The sequence below is a fragment of the Callorhinus ursinus genome, unplaced genomic scaffold (assembly GCF_003265705.2).
Source record: "Callorhinus ursinus isolate GAN/ISIS: 27379988/994484 unplaced genomic scaffold, GSC_fseal_2.0 scaffold21, whole genome shotgun sequence".
Taxonomy (NCBI): Eukaryota; Metazoa; Chordata; class Mammalia; order Carnivora; family Otariidae; genus Callorhinus; species Callorhinus ursinus.
The window spans coordinates 24264070-24286196 of NW_027397083.1; the positions used below are offsets into that span (position 1 = coordinate 24264070).

Consider the following 22127-nt stretch of genomic DNA (forward strand, 5'->3'; position numbering starts at 1 on the left):
GTGATCCAAAGGGACATGTGCACCCCAATGTTTATAGCAGCAATGTCCACAATAGTCAAACTATGGAAGGAGCCCAGATGTCCATCAACAGATGAATGGATAAAGAAGATGTGGTGTATATATACAATGGGATACTAGGCAGCCATCAAAAAAAAAAAAAAATTAAATCCTGCCATTTGCAATGACGTGGCTAGAACCAGAGGGCATTATGCTAAGCAAAATAAGTCAATCAGAGAAAGACATGTATCATATGATCTCACTGGTATGAGAAATATGAGAAACAAGACAGAGGATCATAGAGGAAGGGAGGAAAAATTGAAACAAGATGAAACCAGAGAGGAAGACAAACCATAAGAGACTCTTAATCTCAGGAAACAAACTAAGGGTTGCTGGAGTGGAGGGGGGGTGGTTGGGTAGTGGACAATGGGGAGGGTAGGTACTATGGTGAGCGCTGTGAACTGTGTAAGACTGAATCACAGACCTCTACCCCTGAAACAAATAATACATTATATGTTAATTAAAAAAATTAAAAAAAAGAAAATTGCATATACTTCAGGCAGCATCTTAAATGAGAAATTAAGGATTTCCCATTAAATTGAAGAAGAAGAAAAAATGTCCACTATTTCCAAAATTTTTTAACATTGTGTTCGAAGAATTTGCCAAGGCACTTGGAACAAATAATAAGTTAGAGGCATAACAATCTGAAAGGAAGAACAATTTTTTTTTAAAAGCTCCTTTTATAAAAGGTCAAATAGCTAGAGAAGATAGTAAAATTAGTATACAAAATCAATAGCCTTGTAAACATGTATACGTATACAAATAATAATCTGAAGATATAATGGAAGAGAAAGCTCAGTTTATAGAAATAAAAATAAAACACATACAAATAGCTTAACAAGAAATATTCAAAACATCTTGAAAAAATATATAAAATATTCCTGAAGTACTCAGAAAAAGAATCGTCAAATGAAAAGATCTATTACATTCATAAACAGAAAAACAAAATATTATAAAGATGTCAGTTTTCATTGTTATATTACATTTGAATCAGTTCCAGTAAAATAATAACACATTATTGTAAGCTAGTTATTATGATTGTAAATTCATTTAGAATAAGCAACAGGCAAGAATTACCATGAAACTGCTTGTAAAAAGAAGAGCAATTAATGGGGAGCAGGACATTAACATGCAAAAACTCCCCATGACAAAAGTGGATTTACTGTTATTACATGAATAGAAAGACAAAGCAATGGAATTGAAAAATAATTTCATGAGCAGACTAAATTGAATATGGCTATTTAGTATAAAATAAACATGCCACGTGAAGTCAGCAAGAAAAAAGATGAACAAGTTAACAAACAAGTTTAGGATAACTAGAGAGCCTTAAGAAGGCAGATAAAATTGAATCCAGTTTTGAACCATATATGAAAATAAGGAAAAAAAAGGAAATATACCTCAATTGTATGAATACAAGAAGTAGATTTCCTATAATGTCATGATGTATGCCATTTTATATTGGAATTATATATATTCTTAAACATATGCTTGCAATTTAGGCTGTCTCAGTAGCACAAATACTATTCAAACCTTTATTTAATCAGGTTAGGCCTGAGGTCTAGGGTTGTCTCTTTGCCAAGTAGTTAAGGTATTCTGAGGGGTGCTAGGTGGTGAGAACTCTCAGAGTAAACATGATGCACCTCCCTGATTCTGTATTTTGATCTCAGATTTTATTGGAGGTTATTGTTGGTAATGTATTATAATTCACATATTTAAACCATTACTTTTAAACTCAAATGGACATCTGTGCTATGTAATAGAATATAAATTCTCTTGCTTTTAATGATTAAACTTGAGAGTTCAAAGGAAGTCTGTACTTGAGATGGGTAACTTCAGGCTATGCCCCCAGACTCACAGGAGGGTACGTCTCCACTCCTGTCTGCTATTAGCAGTAGTTCAAGGGAAAAAAATGGAAAGCACTGCCTTCAGTTCTTATTTCCTTTCATTCGCCTTCTTCCTTCCTCATTTCCATTTAAAAGCAGACCCTTCCAGTTTTTCTGTTCCTGGCCTGTGGGAGCAAGGATCTGTACCCTCAATAGATGAATTGCTGAAATGCTGAGACTTTTAACCAAAAGGGATGGTAAGAGCAGGAGTGAGCAGAATGTAACCAGTGGAAGAGTTGATACTCCAGCAGCAAAGAAATGAGAGAAATGAACATTCTGAAATATTAAATGGTGATTTATATTTATAAAGGGTTTATCTCTGGTCAGAAAGATAATAATCGCTTGTTGACTAAATGTAAGCTCATATATCAACTTGCCTTAAAAGTTTTCAGTGGCCAGATGTTTTTCCCTTGTCCTCTCAGTGCATTTTTTCAAATGTACTGCAAGTCAAAGGAAAGAAAAAGTTTATCTTCTCTTCTTTCCCCCTTTCCACAGCCACATCAGAACTTCAGGATGGTGGAGATTCTTCAGACCACAGGGGTAGCAGATCATGGGTCGTTTGGTTCATGGCGTTTGGGTTTAGAACATAGCAAAGCGAATATTTCCATAAAAAAAAAAAGAACTTAATAAGTAAATATCTACCCAAATCAGGTGAAGTATTCTGTAAATTCAGTAGATAAGAGTAAATTCAGTTAAGTGAGCCTGCTGGAGGGAACTTTACATATGGGTAGGAATAGGTCCCCCTTGATTATACCATTTCTCTCTCTGCACATTCTTGCCAATCCCTTCTCAATCCAGTTTTCCTCGTTGATTGAAAGTAGTGAGGGAACACGGGCTCTCTGCTCATCGTGCTAATTATAGGAAGAAAGATTAAGACCACTGTAGAGCTTTGGAGAACAATCAGTAAAGCTGGAGCTTGTTAAGTGAGGTGGAGAGTGGAGGGATATGGGTTGTGGTCAGAACGTGGCGAGAGGGAAGCAGATGTGTAGAAAATGGAATTTACAGTATTGGTAGAAAATGTATGTTTCCTAATCCCCTTTTAAAAATATTTTTTATGTGATCTTCAGCATAGGAACATATACCAAGCTCTTTCAACTGTATTTAATTTTCTTTTAAGTAATGAGAATACAGTTGATTCACAAGAATATGATCTTACCCAGTATACTTTGAATTTGAATGAGAAAGTAATTCTCTTCCTAACAATCCTACATGTCACTCCGATACAAGGTTCTTAACTTTTCAGGAGATGATGTGTAGATTTATGCAGTAAAGAGACCCAGGGTCTAAATTTCATTTTGACTCTAATACATTGAGATGGACTCTGCAGTCTTCTATTGTCATTATATAAACTATTTCTAATACCATTATTGTTTGTATAGTTTTCCTTTAAAAGAGGTCTCAACATATTATTATTTTTGTATGTATATTTTTATGTATGTGTACATCTATATCTATCTATATACACACACGTTTCCACTACTTTTATAAAATTTAAAGATCATTTCTTCAGATAATGGACTGCTTTTTAAAAATCTTTCTAGCTCTAGAGCCTGGGAAAGTGCAAGTGGTTAATATATGCTGAATAAATATATGACTTAGAGGCAGATGAGTAGCTGCATAAGAACAAACAGGAAAATGAACGTGTAACTGCTCTGCATTTCCAGATAAGCACTGTTTGCTTGGTGTTATTAAATGCTTTCTCTATATATTACTAGTAAGAATTTTGCAACTTTTTTATTCCTTCAGTATTTTTATTATTTTTTAAATATAGAAGACATGGTACAAAGTTATAACAATCTTCAAAGTTAAATATGCACACTATTCAAAACTAGTTTTTGTTGAACTATTAAATCACAGAAAATAATAAATGCAGCATAATTCAGTGTTATTTCCTTTAATTATTCATTAAGCGGGTATTTGGTGCTTACTGTGTCACAGGTCCTGTGATAGTCATACAAAGGTAAAAAGAATAATTTACTCCTCTCAATTAATTTATGGAATAACAGAGAGAAAATCATGCAAACAAGCAGCTTCAGCATAATATCCTGGGGGTGGAGATGAGGTGACACATAGAATTAGACCCATCCAAAAGCAGCCAAAAGACTAGGACTCCAGAAGTTAAGTATAGTAGGATGGGCAGACAAATTTTAGGAAATACATGTTGCTGGCTGTATCTGTGTCTGGGTCACTACAACTATCTCCATCTTCACTCTACCTTACCTGACAACCAGCAGAGATGTCATGAACAAAAAAGAAAAGGCTTTGGGAAGGCAGAGTCTGTGGTATCAGATAAATGCATAATGCACAAGAAGTCAATTTTAATACAAATTGAGGAAAATGGATGACAAGATGGTGTCTGTAAAGCTTGTCTGTAGAAAAGGTAGTTCTAACAAGGCTCTTCCAGGACATGCACCAGTGTTAAGACTAAGAGGTTTTCAGTTCACTTTCAATAATGCACATATTAAATATTGATATTTAAAAAAAAAGAAATGAAAAATGAATGCAGGGGCACCTGGGTGGCTCAGTCGGTAAGTGTCTGCCTTTGGCTCAGGTCATGATCCCGGGGTTCTGGGAGGGTTCTGGGATCCAGCCCCACATCGGGCTCCCTGCTCACAGGGAACCTGCTTCTCCCTCTGCTCCCTGCTTCTGCTCTCTCTTGCTATCTCTCTCTCTCTGTCTCTCTCTCTCTCAAATAAATAAATAAAATCTTTTTAAAAAAGTGAATGCATTTTCAGCCCTTGTTTATCAACATTGATATTTTAAACATGCTACTCGTTAGACCTAATACAAGTGAACTTTTATTTTAGAGTCGGTGTATGTTTCATTCTGTATCTTTCTATCTAGTTATCAAACTTAGTGTAGGGAACTACTAGATTCTATTTGGGTCATTCACCAGTTTTTCTATTTCATTTATGGTAATGAAATAATTTATAAATGTTAAAAAGAAATTCTTTCTTAACAAATTCCATTTACATGAAAAGATTGAATTTAATTTAAATTAATTATAGCTCAGAAATTCTCACAATTGAACAATCTGTTAAACATGGAAACCCTTGTGTTACATAGGAAACTGTATTCTCTCTCTGGAAGCAAGACTGGAAAGCGGGAAAAGGACTAAGATGAGAAAAAGAAGGGAGGAAAAAGAGAAGAAGAGAGACAGGGACTAAGAGACACAGAGAGAAGGGAATACACATTCAAACTGGGAGAACTTCACTACTAGAAGGATTTTTAAGACTTTTTGGTTAACCCTCTTCTCTCATTTTACAGAGAGGGAAGATTAAGCTCTGGAAGATTAAATGGTTTATAAAAAGACCCAGAGTGAGGTGGTGGCAGAGCCAGAGCTGGAAAGCTTTCCTATTTTTGCTGAGTGTTCCGTATTCCCAGGCACCAGACTTTTTTGTTGTTGTTATTCTAGCACTCCACTACATAATCACTCCTTGCCCAATTTGTATTTTAATTTTCTGTAGGTCATTGAAAACACTGTAAAGTTTGTCATTATTCAATAACATTTTACAGTTTGGTAGCTCTAGAAGACACAAACTGATTAGAATTGACAAAAACCTATTACTTCACTTCAGCAACATTTAAAAAGTTTTCTCTGGCAATACAGTGGAGCAAAGATAGACTTTTCAACAAGTGGTGCTGGAACAACTAGACATCTACTTTCAAAAAAAAAAAAAGACTAATTTAGATATTTAGAGACCTTACACTCATCACACAAACTACCTGAAAATGTATCACAGACTGAAAGTAAAACAGAAAACTATAAAACTCCTAGAAGCTCACATAGGAGAAAACTCAGATGACCATTACTTTTTAGATTACAGCATCAAAGGCACAATCCATGGAAAAACCAATTGATAAATAGACTTAATTGAAATTTAAAATTTCTGCTCCAGGAAAGGCAATGCCAAGAGAATGAGAAGACAAGCCACAGACTGGGAGAAAAATATTTGCCAAAGATGCATCTAATATATGATTGTTATCCAAAATATACAAAAACTTTTAAAACTCAACAATAAGAAAATAAACAACCAGACTTAAAAACGGGTCAAAGACCTTACATACTTCACCAAAGAAGATATACAGATGACATATTAGCATATAAAAAGATGCTCCACGTCATATGCCAGCAAGGAAGAGCAAACCAAAACAATGAGATAGCATTACACACCTATTAAAATTTTAGGCCAAAATCCAGAACATGACATCACCACTTGCTGACAAAATGTGGAGAAACAGGAACTCTCATTCACTGCTGATAGGAATGCACAATGCAGCCACTTTGGAAGGCAGTTTGGTGGTTTCTTACAAAACTAAACATATTCCGACAATTATTCCCCTTAGTATTTGCCCAAAGAAGCTGACAAGTTATGTCCCAACAAAAACCTGCACACGGATGTTCATAGCAGCTTTTATCTATGATCGTCAAAGGTTGGAAACAACCGAGATGTCCTTTGGTAGATAAATGGATAAGTAAACTGTGGTACATCCAGACAATGGAATATTATTCAGTGCTACGAAAGAAAGGAGCCATCCAGCCATAAAAAGACATGAAGAAAATTTAAATGCCAATCTGAAAGAAAAACTTAAATGCTAATCTGGAAAGAAGCCAATCTGAAAAGGCTGCATACCATATGATTCCTATATGACATCTTGGAAAAGGCATGAAAAATTCCTATACCACATCTTGGAAAAGGTAACAGGAAAAACATCAGTGGTTTCCAGGGATTGAGGAGAGGAAAGAATCAAGGATTTTTAGGGCGGTGAAAATATTCTATGTGATAACATATGATGGATGCATGTTTTTATATATTTGTCCAAACTCATAGAATGTACAATACCATGAGTGAAATGTAATGTAGACTATGGACTTTGGGTGACTATGATGTGTCAGTGTAGGTTCATCAACTGTGACAAGATTGTCACTCTGGTGGAGGATATGGAAAATGGGGAGGCTATGCATATGTGGGGGTAGGGGTATGTGGGAAATTCTCTACCTTCTTGAGTTTGCTGTGGACCTGAAATAGTTCTAAAAAAATAAAATCTAAAAAATGTCCTACCATTTTCAAAACATAAGGGTGATCATTTCTTTAATGTAGTATAAATATAAATGATTGAGTTTGTCAAGTGTTTTCTAAATGGAACCTCGCTTAGCCTTGAAATGTTTCTTTTAGCCGCTGCATTTCTCTCATTATTGTTCTCTACCTGTTACTTTGAAAACTGTGATCAGTTTTGGAGAATTCTGTCCTGACTCTACCCACCTTCACAACAAAAAGCTTTCAAGTTGTTGTTGTTGACTTTTCATATATGCTTTGCCTTTATGTAACTGTGTCTCCTGAGGCTGAATATTAAGATATAATAAGAGAAAATCCAAAGTATTTGGCACCTGGCAACCATAATCTTTTTAGTTTAAGGTTACATCCTCTTCCAGGTTCGAGTTATGAGAGAAACCAATAAATGCACTGCCCTGTTTTTATTGCCCTAAAAATCTTCATAAGACCATAAATATTTTAATCTGAAGTTCTTTCAACAGTACCTGACATTGGAATTTATCTGTTCATTTGTCAAAAGTATTGCATCAGTGTGTTCTGTATCAGCAATGGTTTAACTCTTCACTGGCACATCTTCTGTATCTTAAGGGTATGCCTTAAAAATGAACATCTATAAAGTAGAAGCAAATGCAACAGTTACTCTTAAGTTGTTATTTAGGTTGAAACCTCATTTTTTTTTTTTTTTTTTTGCCAGAGAGAGAGATAGCATGTAAGTGGAGGGGGTAGAGGTAGAGGAAGAGGAAGAGATTCCCAAGCTGACTCCATACTGAGCTCAGAGCCTGACGTGAGGCTCAATCTCACAACCCTGAGACCAGGACGTGAGCCGAAATCAAGAGTCAGGCACTCAATGGAGTGAGCCACCCAGGAGCCATTATGGCCAGATGTTTTTAAGTGGCAAATAAAACAAATAGGAAGAAATATGGCAGTTTTGCCTCAAAATGATAAATTAATCGCTTCTCTGTATGAAAAGTACAACACAAAGTAGCTCTGTCTGCAGGAAGAAGAAACAACTAGAAAAGCCATTAAACCACATTTTATTTACACATCTACTGTTCATCATGATAGTTTTCATAGCTTCTGCATATTCCACAATTGTAAATACCAGAACAAAATTTCAGATAACTTCTGGAGCAGAATTCAAGGTAGATAAATTTTATATTGACTTATGTGTAGTGTTAGTAGTACTTAAGCCTTGAATATATATATATATGAATAAAAATATATGTTTATATACATATAAAATTTCAGCTGTTAAGATTGAAGCAAATTTTTATCTACCTGTTTATTGTGTATACAGCAAAACACATTATTGTCTGAGACAGCAGAGGTGTGAAGGATTTCTAGCCCATATGAAATGCAGCCTCTCTACTCTCTAAGAATTTGCTGGTATGTTGAAGTGGCCTGCTCATTAATGACTTTGGCTTTTGTTCTTCTCTAAGGTAGTTCATATATATTGCTGAGCCCTTCAAAAATGGTTATGGGACATATGCAGAAAACAGAACAGCTGTCAATGTACTATAGTTTTTATGTTTTGTTCTTTTCGTTTTTTAAAGATTTTATTATTATTTAACAGAGAGAGACACAGCGAGAGAGGGAACACAGGCAAGGGGAGTGGGAGAGGGAGAAGCAGGCTTCCCGCTGAGCAGGGAGCCCGATGCGGGGCTCGATCCCAGGACCCTGGGATCATGACCTGAGCTGAAGGCAGATGCTTAATGACTGAGCCACCCAGGTGCCCTGTTTTTTTTTTTCTTTCATGTTTATTTATAACCTTTATAGTGTTCATCAACTTCATCAGATTTTAGTTAAAACTTGGGAAAAAATGTTTCATATACTAAGGAGTATTCAGAGGAGTGTGCTATATTATCCCTAGTGTAGTTTATTTAGCTAGTGCTGAAATTATTTTTTCTAGGCTTTCTCATATGTCTCAAATATCCACATTTTCTTAATGATGTTTAGACAGAAATCCATTGTGTGTGTTTATTTGTCTTTTAGAGAATAACATTTCAGAATATATGTCATTTAAACTTTTCTATGGAAAATAAATGAAATTTTTATACATGTGGTTTTATGTAAAACTTTTCCATAAGAACAAATTATCATAGAGTTTTAAAAACTTGTTTCAGGGGCACCTGCGTGGCTCAGTCATTAAGCGTCTGCCTTCAGCTCAGGTCATGATCCCAAGGTCCTGGGCTCGAGCCCTGCATCAGGCTTCCTGCTCCGCGGGAAGCCTGCTTCTCCCTCTCCCTCCCCCACTCCCCCTGCTTGTGTTCCTTCTCTCGCTGTGTCTCTCTCTGTCGAATAAATAAAATTATTTATAAATAAATAAATACTTGTTTCACTATGAATTATATACACAGCAATAAATGCCAATAGAATAATTTGCATTTTCTTTGATAAACAAAAGTTACAAATTCTTTACCAAAGTAGGAGTGTTAGGAAGTTATAATAGAAGTTACTAAAATATGAGTAATCAATATATTAATTAATGGGTTATATTTTCAAAATGAGATATGGTCTAAGGTATTATATTCTGAATGCTATCTCCATTTGTATTATTTTTCTTTCTCAGAAATGACTTTTTTTCAGATAATGCATAGTTCTCTTCCTTTGGAGCAACATTTATAAGAAACATAAGAATCTTTGGAGCCAGATTTATTTGTGTGCAAATTCAAGATCATTCCTTTATTTTTTTTTTTTAAGATTTTATTTATTTATTTGAGAGAGTGCGAGAGAGAGCGTGACCACGAGTCAGAGGGGGGGATGAGCGGCAGAGGGAGAGGGAGAAGCAGACTCCCTGCTGAGCAGGGAGCCCCACTAGGGGCTCAGTCTCAGGACACTGGGATCATGACCTGAGCTGAAGGCAGACGTTTAACTGACCGAGACACCCAGGCGCTGCAGGATCATTCCTTTAATAACTGTGTAACTTTGTTCTTTTAATTTTCCAAAACCTACGTTCCTACACACTTAAAACAAATATTTTGTAATCCCTATGTGTTTACTTTTTATAATGTACTATATATAATTAGAAGTAATAATGTGTGTGTGTTCTCTAGTTTTTGATGCCAGTTCTATGTTCCTTTGATCAAATTGTTAATTATTCTTTTAATTCTAAATTATTATTAATTTTTAACATTTAAAAAAATTTTTAACTTCTTGGTAGGATTTTATGGGTTTGTAAATTTCTTCTACTATTTCCATACATTTGAGCTTTAAATATTTCTTGTTGAAATATGATTGACATATAACATATTTATTTCATGTATTATAACGATTTGATATTTGTGTATATTGTTAAGTATTATAAAAAGTAACCACATAGGGATACTGGCTGGGAATACAAAATAGAGCAACGTTAATGGAAGGAAATTTGATAATACCAAACTGCATTTATCCTTTGACCCAGAAACTTCATTTCTAAAAATGTATCCCAAAAATATATTAGCAACAATATGAAAAAATATATACTTAAGGCAATTTATTCCATTTCAATTTGTAATAGCAAGAGAATATAAAACAACCTCGTGTCCATGGATAGGTTACTGCCTGAATTAATCATGGCATATCCTGATCATGCAGCTGTAAAAAGAAATGAGGAATATCCATATAGTGATATTCAGTACACACATTTTTTGTTTTATATTTCAGAATATATTTTAAGTGAAAAAAGTGAAGAGAAAATAAAGCATATGTGTGCAATGCTAACATTTGACTAAGAATGTGGTGTTATTTTTATCTGTACCTAGCTATATCTATATCTACCTATTAAAGGAAGGATAAAATAAAAACTTGTTGTAAAAGGTTGTGTATAACCTAGCAATTCCACTCCTACACATATACCCAAGAGAAACGAAAACACAGTATGTCCACACAGAAACTTGAACATGAGTGTTCATAGCAACATTATTTGTAATAGCCAAAAAATGGAAACAACCAAATGTACATCAACTGATGATTGAGCTAACAAACTGTGTTTTAGCCACACAGTGAAATAGTATTAAGGTACAAAAAGAATCAAGTATTGATTCATGCTACAAAAATCAGTGTACCTTGAGTACATTATGTTAAGTGAAAGAGGCAATATAATTTGTATTATTCCATTTATATGAAAAGTCCAGAGTGGGCAAATCCAGAGAGAAAGAAAGTAGATTAGTGATTGTCAGGGGTTGGGGGTGGGGGTGGAGAGGAGGGAGAAATAGGGAGTGACTGCTATAATAGGTAGGGGTTTTCTTTTGGGAGAAATGAACTACTCTGAAAATAGATAGTGAGGAAGGTTGGATAACTTTGTAAATATACTACAAACCACTGAATTGCACTCTTTAAAAGGGTGAATGTTATGGTATATTAACTATATCTCAATAAAATTTTTAACCTAAAAATGGAAATTTTATTGCTTACATGAAGTAGCTATTCTGTGGCTGAGATAATATTTGCAAATTAAATAGCAAGATGGTTAATATGTAGTAGGTGCTTATTCAGTGTTAGTTTCCCTTCCTGTATGATGTATGGTAATTATACTTTCACTTGTGATTGTGAACAGCTTGTGATTTTTTTTTTTTGGATGCATCCCTTCTTTGCATCTTCATAGCTCTTTGAGCTTACTACCTATTCTTGGCAGTAATTGCATATATAACATCCCAAAATGTGTAGTCATTTCAGACAATCAGTCAGATGTCTGTCTGCAGGATGCTGATCAACAGTTAGCTAAATTTGATATGTTTTTGGTATCAAAAGGACCAAAGAGTCTTAAATGAGATGGAAGATTCACAAATAACATTAAATTGGTACCTAGCTCTGCTGAAGATTTAAATACTGAAAAGCCTGTCTTATGGGTGAATTTTGCATTCGGAACTAAAATTGCTGTTGAAATCATTTTAGTAATGGCAATTCCTCACATGTAGTCTGATGGAGGGATAGTGAGAAATAAAGCTGGAGAAGTGAGTAGGAGTCAACTTGAAAGATCTTCTAAGTTACATCTTAAGGAAGCTTATTAAACTAATGGTTAAATTAATTCTGCTTTTCTCAATTGTCCAAGTTCTCTGAATGAAATTTTGACCCCATTGTATCTGTCTCTTCCAGGGACTAATACAAAAGACCTCCTGCAGGGAGGATAGAAGCTGGAGAAGGGAAGTGGAAGTTTGCTTTACGTTCTGGAAATAAGAAACCCCTTATTAGATACATGATTTAGAAACATTTTCTCCCAGTCTGTGCCTTGTCTTCTCATTTTCCTAACAGTGACTTTCAAAAAGGCAGAGTTTATAAATTTTGGTGAGGCTTAGTTTATCATTTTTCCCTCTTTAGATTGTCTTTTTGTGTCATATCTAAGAAATCTTTGCCTAACAAGATCTTGAATATTTTTCTATGCTTACTTCTAGAAGTTTCACAGTTTTAGCTCCTGTATGTAGATTTATCATCCCTTTTAAGTTTTTTTAAATTTCATACAAAATAGATTGTCCTTTTTTCTCAATTCATGTCCAATTGTCCAAGCATCATTTATTTAAAACATTCCTCTTTCTTGTCAACCTTGGCATCCTTGTCGAATATCAGTTCCTTCTATGTTGAGGTTCAATTACTGAACTTTATTTTTTCATTAATTTATGACCATATTTTTCACTGTCACACTCACTTGATTGCTCTTAAAATGAGGTAGAGGGAGTCATTGACCTTATTTGTTTGTTTTGTTTTCATTTTGGGAAATTGGAATTCCTTAGTTTCTATATAAATTTCAGAATTAGGTTGATAATTTCTATAAAAACTTCTGGAATTTCAATTAGGTTTGGGTCATATTTATAGGTCAACTTGAGCAGAACTCACATATTAATGCCATGAACTATTTTGAGCCATAAATATGGCATATTTCCCCAATTATGAAAGCACGATGGAGTCAATGGTAATACTCAGCTTATTGGCTTGGGTACTGTGTTTTAGGCCTGCCAAGTATCCCTGTTTTCCTTTGTTGCTTACATGACCTGGATTTTGTTTCAGTTAATAACGTGCCCAACTAAAGACTTGATTACCTATTTCCTATAGGTAGCTATAACCAATTGGCAGAATTTTTGTTAAAGAGCTATATTAAGTGTCTAGGTATGGCTTCTGGAAAAGCTCTAGCTTTACTGCTTAGAAGAAGAAGGTAGAGGGGGGAAGCAGAGTGGGGGAGAGGGGGAGAGGAAAAAGAGGAGAAAGAACAGGATAGAATGGTTGAAAGTTAACTGCCTCATTGTTAATTTTTGTTATATGAAGCCACCTAAACCTCCGTTTGTTTAAGACTCTGTGGGCAGATTTTCTGTTACATACAGCCAAAATCATTTCAGACAAGCATCCAGAGAAATGGGTGTACCATTCACAGATATGTGAAATAAAGAATAAGGAATAGATGTCTATCATCGTTCTATACTCCATACCAGAGTAGATATAAATACCCTATTCATGGGTAATTTAGAAGAAAAAAAAAAAGATGTCTGTTGCTTTAGCTTTAATCTTAGAGAAGTAAATTGGAATACTGTTGTTATACATCAAGTTTTATACCTTTTGTACTAGATGTATATTTGTTAAAGATTAAATGATTTAAAAACCCTGCCTTATACTTTGGAGATAATGAAATGGTCTCGAATTTGTCATTTTTTGTTGAGCCACTTTCATATATAGGTCTTATGTTCCTTGGAAGAAGAAGTTATATACCTAGCACACCTTTGTTTTCTGCATATTATTGAGTCCTGTAAGTTGTGAAGGTCATTGTGAATCATAAATATCTGTGCCTTAAAAATCCAAACTCAATTTTTTTCATAATACTTTACATAATATGTAAATCTTAGCCATACACTTTTGGGCAACTTCTGAAGTCACTTTTATACCCTTCCCAGCATCTCATCTACAACTTTATACTTCAAAGTATGACATCATTTATCTCATGAAATTTGGGTTCTAGGAAATAAATGTTAAGTTTTGCAATCTTGAATAATACTTTTTTAGTAGAGAGAATTTAAAAGTAACAATTTTAGAGGTAGCAAGAAAGTGACAGACACAAAAAATAAAATGAACTAATATCAAATTATTTCCAAGAATTCTATGTGCAAAATGTATTCTCTCATCCCAGATATTGGAAATTAAGTACAATCATCATCTGGATACCCAATTAAGTGAAGGTGGCGCTAGCATAATCTAACTATAATTCATGCTTAATATCAAGATAAAAGTGATATATTTTCCCATAATATTTAGTTTTTTAATTATTTAACTTGGCTTAGGTTGATGGTAAAATGAATCTTTTTAGTCTAGAATGACTTCTTCGTTATTTTTGCCCTTCGAAATATTTCTGATTGCCTAGTGCTAAGCCCCTATGCTATGAAAACTTTCCTCAACTCCCAAGTCAATCATCTGTTTTTTCTTTAGTATTTCCTTAGGTTATGTGTACATTTCTGCCATCCTCTTACTACATTATGCTTTGTACAATACTTAGTTGTGCGTAAAGCTGTCTTTCTCATTAGGAAGTATGTTACTTCAAGGCAGGATTATGGCCGCCTTCTTCCCTTTCTACTTTCTGTTCCTCCTTCATTTCTTCCTTTTCTTATTAATAATTATAGCTAAGAGAACTTGATAGATTTTATTCTCTACTAAATTTACCATTATGCATGGTACAGATAAACATAATAACATACACTTATATGAAGTGCTTAATATTCTCATAAGCATTGTTATTTTGAAATGACATTTTGTAGTAGAATAAAGTAAAATAAGAAATTATGTTATGGTCTTCAGAATCAATAATTTCCATATCTAAAGAGGATATAATTATAATCAAAGAACTGAGGTAAAAGCTACAGTATCCAAATTAAATTGGAAATATTACTTTAGACACATTTTAATTTTTTATTTTTATTTAGACGCAACATTTTAAAACATTTATTTCTTCAAACGCTTTTCACTGAGATGGCCTGGACACAATATTGTTCCAGTAGAAATGAGTGTCTCTAACCTCATAGTTGTCTTCCCTAATCCCTTCCACTAAAAGAAACCAAAATTCCTTAGAGAAATGTCTGATTTTAGAGGTGACTTTTCCCTCAGTTCTATTGCAAAGGCAACCTCCTTGTATCAACGTTTACCTTGGTTTTACATTGTGAGGCTCTAAGTCTCAGTGGATTTTTTGTTGTCACTGTTTTTTTTGTTTTTGTTTTGTTTTGTTTTTAAAGGTTTGCCTGCTCTGTTTTAGTGTTTCTTTAACTCCAGAACTGAGTCAGGTGCTAAAGTATCTTGAGTTCTGACAAAAAAAAAAAAAAAATCAGGTGGTACATGGTGCAGAAGTTTCTGCTCTTTTGGCTTTTGAATGAATAATCAGTTAATAATCAGAAGAGCAAACCATTTTTCCTCCACTTAGCTTCCAGGATCTCAGGTTTCCTGATGAAAGCATCTGTCTCTTTTCCAGTATCAGTGTTTGAAAATACTTCATCCCATGGATCCCACACCACATAGACCCTAGGGGAGATATGAGGCAGGGGAATTGGGCCATTTCTCCCTGGAGTAAACTCTGGGCCCGGGCACACACAGAGTTTCTCACAAGGTACTTACAGGCTTTTGTAGACTGAGTCTCCATCAAGAAAGCACAAAATGTTCATCTTCACCTGAGACCTAAGGAAAGACAAATATCTCCGTGGCTGGTCTGTCTCTTTGTAAACCTGAAGAACACGGTTTCATATCTGTTCCCAGCTTGGCAAGACCAGGCACCTAGGAGGAATCCTAAGCTTGTGATGAATGCTTTTAGTTTATTCCACCAATGTGCCTTTCCCCATTCTCAATCCCCCCCCTCTGTGGTGTAATTACAAAGTGAAACCGAGAGTGAGACCATCTAAAACTTGCACTAGGATTTTTCAAGAATTCTCTAGGTACTTGTTGAAAATGTGTAGATTTTTCTTCATCATATGAAACATAGACATAACATTACACACTTATTGCTATACTTTGTGAATGTTGGCTTTCAATATTGCTGATCCTTGTTCTATAGGGATAATGGCGAAAGCACATGTATGTGAATCCAGTCTTGAGTGCCAGTCACGGATTGATCCAAGGGAAAACGGCAGACAACCGTCTAGATTTTAAATTAACTCTCTTTACCTGGCTTTAATCTGGCAGACAACTTCCTGAGGCTCTAGAGAAGTGAAATGGAGATAAATCAGTCATGACTAAAGAAGTAATCTTAGTTAAAACTAATGAGGAAGCTAATTGGAGTCATTTATCTTCATGTCAGGTTCATTATTACACCGTGACTCTTCTTTGTGTTAAAGTGGTCAAAGTGTCGGTGTGAATCAACAAACAGGTTCTGGCGTTGTTGAAATAAGGGGATTAAAATGGGGGTTAGAGTTTGTTAAGAAATCCCTTGATTTTTCACTCTTTTAAGTGAAACTTTGTATTTTCTACATACTTTCCAATGAGGTACATAATTGAATTACTTAGGTTATATGACTCCATGGAGCCGTTTCTCCATTTCAGGACTGTTAAAATCATTCTACTGATAGACATTATTTCTCTCCTATTGAAGTTTATTTATTTAGTATTTGAATAAATATCATGAGATCAAATTTAAATTTGGTATGTTTTGTTTCATGCTTTTATTATATATCAAAATAAAGTATTTAAAATCTTTGATTATTAAAAAAACTCTCAAATATCACATACCAGTATTTGCACAAATGAAATATCTCTCCTGTATTTTTTGCCTCAGCTTATTAAAAAAGGAAACTTAGAGTAGCACTGCAGATCATCTAGTATAGTGGCTCTCAATCTTAGCTGTACATTCAAACCAGTCAATCTGGAAACTTCATTTTTAACTGGGACTCAAGTGTGCAGAGAGATTAGTGATAATCCTTGGCAGTAGATACATGGTTATCTTTGGCCTACACTTATGTGTTTACTTTGCTAATATAATGAGTATTACTAAACTTACCATTCAATGTTTTACCTACTCCTATATGTGTATATAGGCCTTTCCTATCCTAAGTCCCCTTCTCCTCTACAGATGAAACCACTATTCTGACTGTGTATTTTTTGCAGATGTATATTGTATGCCTAAATAATGCATTGTTTTATGTGCTTTTGAACTTTATAAAAAGGCAGTTGTATATTTTCCTTACTCATCATTAGATCACTAAAATGTATTTACATGTTATTGCATGCAAAAATTCATTTTCACTGGCATAAAGTATCTCATTGCATAAATATATCACAATTAATCTACTGTATTATTTTTTCATCTATGGGCATTTTCAGTCTTTTTGTTAATTTTTCTCCTTTTCTCTTATTTTTTAATCTGTTCTTACTTCTCCCCCCCCCCCCCCCCCGCCCATTAAGTAGTGCTACTATGAACATTCTTAAGTACATGTCCTCTTTAGAACTTTAATTTGGGAATACACTCGGGAGTCGAAATGCTTCTCACCAGGAAAACTTCTTTGACAGCAGAGGTGCCAGAGTAGGGTGAATGGAATCAAGAACAGTTGGTAGGAGCATAAAATCAGTGTCAGTTGTAATTTCAGGATAAACAGCAGTAGTCAGGGATCACTCATCTTTCTATATTCCCTATTGTAAATTTTGCCCCAGAAATTGTGAGGGAACATCATCTTGAAGAAGCCCTGGCAGGACACGGTGTAGTTAATGTAGGATGGAAGTGCATCAGAGAGATGCAGAAGGTGGACCATAGCAAGTGCGGCTGTCCTCAGAGGACTGCTCTTCAGCTACTCTAGCTACATTTCTCTATACATACAAGGATCTAGAAGTGCCCAAGTTTGCACTAATCTGGAGAGGTGCTAGTGCAGAAGTAATTAAACTTAGTTCACATGTCCCCAATTGGGACCACACCTAAGGCAGAATTTACCCCTAGAAATCCCAAGCATGATGAAGCTGAGGCTAAGATTTTGCTTGAAATTATACCTTTACTTAGATTCCTCTCCTCTCTCCTGCTTCCCTCACTCTTTTAAGTTTCTTATGAGAGCACTCAATAAATTGCTTGCATTCAAGTCCTCACACTGTGGCCAGCTTCTGAGGAGCCTGATGGGTAGAAATATGCTAAAGAATGGATCCAGAAACTCCATGACCTAAATTTTCAAAGCTTGTAGTTGAGTGGCAAAGGATTCCACTTCCCTCTAAGTTTCCTGAAAGTTTGATTTCAGGCTTCTAGCTTCCAGAACTGTGAGAGAATAAATTTCTGTTGTCTGAAACCACCAACTTAGTGGTAATTTGTTAGGGCAGCCCCAGGAAACTAATTTAGGTAATTTAGCAGAATATTACACAGTTCTTAAACATACTATTCTAAAGAACATAAAAAATATTATAGGGTAATATTAAAGAATAAGGAGGCTGAATATCATTACTAAAATGGGGACATAGGTTGTTCCTGACTTTGGCCTTCCTCACGAGAACAATAAACATCTATTCAAGAACGAGGCACCCCTAAGAGAATCCTAGAGGCAATGCCGAAGCACCCTCTTGCACCTCAGAGACAAAGACAGATCACATGAGAATGGTAAGAAAAGCAGCTACACATTGACCACATTACCCCTTCCCCAGGCCAGTGCAGCACCATGTGGAGAGGTCTCTGAACCTCTAGTTCCTTCAGTGGGAAAATAGAACTCAGGGGACACATCCAGCTCCCCCCTTTTAGCATTGTGGGTCACTTTGTGCGAGACCTTACCCTGATCTTTCACCATGGGAATTGTAGGAGAATTTGTGGGGCAGATTCCACTGGCAATCTGACTATGACAGAGAAAGTGGGGAGGGGCTTGTAACAACCAGCACACAGATCCCTGCAGACCAGGTTGATACCTCCAGTGCCCAAGTAGTAATCCCAAACAGCGGCTTTGCTCATCTACAAAATTAAATCAGGGACAGACTCTGATCAGGGAACTCAGCAAAGTACTGACTGGCCTGATTAAGATCCTGAAACAAGGAGTGTTGCTGACCCTAAAGCCCTGTTTGCCCAAGCTTAGGCAAGGTGCTGAGTCATAGCCCCACCCTCTGTGAAGAATGTCTTCCAGCCCCACCTGATCAGAGAGCTCCAGACCAGTCCTGGAAGCTGTACAGTCTAGCAGTGCTCAAGCTGGGTAGGCAGAGCTGATCACCCCCAGAACAAAGCCAGTACTAGACATAGAAGCTTCCTGTACTACATGCATGCAGGAGGACTAATTCATAGCCAAGGCTGAAGGTAACTCCCAGCCCCTCCCAAATAGAGAGACTGCTGGGGGTGGTGGGGGGCGGGTTTGGGAATAAAAATACCCTGGAGTGTTCCCTCCTCTTTCCACTCAGGCAGGGGGTCTGTACCATTACCTTACCGTGGTGGAGAGTGTATTCTGGCTCCATTTGACCAGAAAGGCTGGTGAAAACACTTGAAAGTTGTACAGCACAGGGGTGCTCTAGCAGAGAGAAGGTTTGCAGAGCAAAAGCCTGTGGCCCTGTTGAGCCAGGGAACTTGGGGTATGGATATGTTACTTCCACTTAAAGAACTTCCTTTAGCATTTCTTGTAAGGCAGGTCTGGTGGTAATGAATTTCCTCAGTTTTGTTTGAAAAAGTCTTTATCCCTCATTTGTTTCTGAAGGACAGTTTTGCTGGTTACAGAATCTGTGGTTAACAATCACTTACTTTCAATATTTTAAACATGTCATCCCATTCACTCTCTGGCCTGAACAGTTTCTGTTGTAAAATCTGCCAAGGGATACAAATGGATTGTTACATAATATATAACCATGACCATGTCTGTGAATGCATTAAGAAAAACCTGTGTTTATAGCTTGTCATTTATAATGCAACATAATCTATCCTACCCTCACCAGTAAAACCTCCAATAACACAACAGGGAAACTGAGAAAAGTATTTTATAACTGATTATAACTGAAAAAAAGAAAACTATTTTACATGATTAGATTAAATGGATAGAAACCATAATCACAAATGTTCTGAGGTTTGAAATGTATACAGATTTTCTGGTAAAGGATTAAGAGTCTATTTTTTTTTCTTCATATTTTGTAGTTTCTCTGAATTCAGGTTGATTCTGTCCAAGGATGTGCATTTGTCTATTTGTTCTTCTATGACATGTAGTAGAATCACCATGAGTATTATATGACTTCATTTAATACTAGTAGTACTTCTGCATGTCATTGATTTATTATTTCTTTTATTAATTTATTCACCAAACAAATATTTATTGCATATCTGTCACATGCCAGATACTATTCTAGGCAATCAGGATACAATAATAACAAAGTGAATTGCCATTTGTTGAGGACCTTAGTTGTGCCAGATAGTACTTAGAGTATTTTATTTAAATAATTTAATATAAGTAGTGAGATGTCTGATTATTTCTAATTTTTTTTTATGTAAGAAAACTGAGGGCCTAAGAGTTTAAATGAATTGGATGAGGTTACTTGTAAGAGGCAGAATTGGGATTCCAACTTTTGTTCAAATACAAAGTACACTCACTAGTTTGCTTATGCACATGTCCTGGTCCACTCAGGATTATTCTGGTTTACACCTTTTGTCCTAATATAATTACTAATCATGCCCTATTCCTCTCAAATGTGTTCTGATTTCTGAAGATAACTGATACTGTCACCGTAATATCGATACATTGTGACTCATGATCTTTGGTCAGAGTGTAGGGAGGAACAGTGCCTATGTGTGTGAAGATATTTTGAGATGATCAATGTGAAAAAGAAACAGCATGTCCAATAGACCTTCCTAACTCTTTATTAGTCTGTGTTGCAGACTGTTTTGTAAAAGATCGCTTTACAAAACTACACTGCCGTTAGAAAAAATTTACTTGTGTTAAGATTTAGTGACAATCAATATCTGAAAGGCCAAAAATTGTGGTATTTTATGTTTTGGAAGGCACACTACTGTATTTCACAGTGTTAAATTATTTAAGCTTCTGTTTTCTCCATCACTGGATTATGTAAGGGTTCCCACAGGGTGAGCTCAGACAGTAGCAGGAAATACAGAGAATATTGAACGCAAAGTGGAATATCCCTCAGTACATAAGCACAATCAACCCCATAAAAATTTCAAGAAGATCGTTCTGTGCAAATTTATTTTGTGACTATAAACGTTTAGTTTTTCAGACTATGAATCATTTCTGTAGTAATACCTTGAAATTAATGGGTGTTTCTGAGGAAAGTATGAGATTTACATAAATGTGACTCAGATACTAGAATATATTTTATTTTGAAGTAAACTCAATAGATACTACCTCCTTTCTAAACATCAAAATGAGGGTCCAACTCTAATAAAGGAAATTGAACTTGAAGAGCTGTAATCAAGGAATAAGAACCAAAGATCCTCAGCTGCACTTGAACAGATTTTGATGATGAGATTTTGGACCTTCAACCTAAGCCTAATACCATCATAAATGAGACTTTGTGAGATATCTTGAGGGAATTTTGCACGTGTAAAGATGATAAACTGCTGTGGCTAGAGGGCAGACTGTAGCAAATCTTACTTCCCACTAAAGTCCTTGAAAATATATTTTATCCTACATATGCTTCTTAAAAGGTGATATTGATATTCTTCCACTGATTGATGAGATCTTTGTTTTTTGCCTTTCAATATGGGTAGGCCTTGACTACAGTAAAATTAACACTGTATAACTGCTAAGGTTAAGTCCAAAAAAAGGTAATAAAACTTATGCCCGGTCCTCTTGAGATGTCTCAGGAAGAATCCAGCTACCAAGCCATTATGAAGCCAAGTAGGCACATCAGAAAGACACTTTTAGATGTCTTGTTTACAGCCTCAGCTGAAGTTCCAGTCAACAATCATCATCAACTACCAGACGGATGGATGACCAAGCCTCCAGGTGATTTCATTCCCAACATTCAAGCTATCTTAGGGGTTGCTCATTTGCAGTTAAAAAAAAAAAAAAAAAAGCTGTTTTACTGAGATCTGCCCAATTTGTAGATTCATGAGCAAAGTATTATTGTTGTTTTGAACCACTATGTTTTGGGTTAGTATGATATGATATGCAGTAATAGATAATTGAAAAAGATGGTAGGAGCAAAAATATTTGGCTAATAAAATGAAAAGATATGCTAGGAATTAAACAGAACATTTTGATGTGATCGGTCTGTCAATATGAAAATTCCTTGGTAAAATAGTAAAATCTGTACT

At 35.5% G+C, this 22127-nt stretch overlaps 1 long non-coding RNA gene across 1 annotated transcript in view; it reads right to left on the reverse strand.

Moving 5' to 3' along the window:
* Positions 1-22127, reverse strand: part of LOC141374762 (uncharacterized) — a 44971-nt gene that overhangs the window by 22073 nt on the left and 771 nt on the right. Inside the window, exons 2-3 of the long non-coding RNA XR_012381891.1 lie at positions 19611-19673; positions 7480-7604 (exon numbers count right to left, since the gene is read on the reverse strand). This is a non-coding gene — a long non-coding RNA (uncharacterized lncRNA). The remainder of the gene's footprint in view (positions 1-7479; positions 7605-19610; positions 19674-22127) is intronic.